The 421-nt window shown below is 43.7% G+C and overlaps 1 protein-coding gene across 1 annotated transcript in view; it reads left to right on the top strand.

Moving 5' to 3' along the window:
• The window catches only part of CACNA2D4 (calcium channel, voltage-dependent, alpha 2/delta subunit 4), a 79,244-nt gene that overhangs the window by 42,938 nt on the left and 35,885 nt on the right, over positions 1-421 (top strand). The window lies entirely within an intron of this gene.

The following is a 421-nucleotide window of genomic DNA, read 5'->3' as shown; positions in this document are numbered from 1 at the left end:
CATACATACACACGCGCACACACACACACACACACATAACACATACACACACACATAAAAACACGCGCACATACACACATGCACACACATACGCACACACACACAAACACACACATACACGTACACAAACATACACACATGCATGCATACACATGCACACACGCACGCACAAACACGCGTGCACGTACACACACGTGCACACACACGCACACACGTGCACACATACATGCGCACACACGTGCACACACACATACACACATGCACACACAATGGAGGGAATCCTTTCACAATATATAAATGTATCAAATCACCATGACACATCTTTAAACTACCTTACAATTTTATGTTAGTTATACGTTAGTAAAGCTGAAATCTGGGACTTCCCTGGTGATCCAGTTATTAAGACTCCACACTTCCAATG

Source organism: Bison bison, unplaced genomic scaffold (genome assembly GCF_000754665.1).
Source record: "Bison bison bison isolate TAMUID 2011002044 unplaced genomic scaffold, Bison_UMD1.0 scf7180017864213, whole genome shotgun sequence".
Classification (NCBI taxonomy): Eukaryota; Metazoa; Chordata; class Mammalia; order Artiodactyla; family Bovidae; genus Bison; species Bison bison.
Note: the sequence above shows the minus strand (reverse complement) of the source record. Positions and strands in the feature narration are given on the sequence as shown.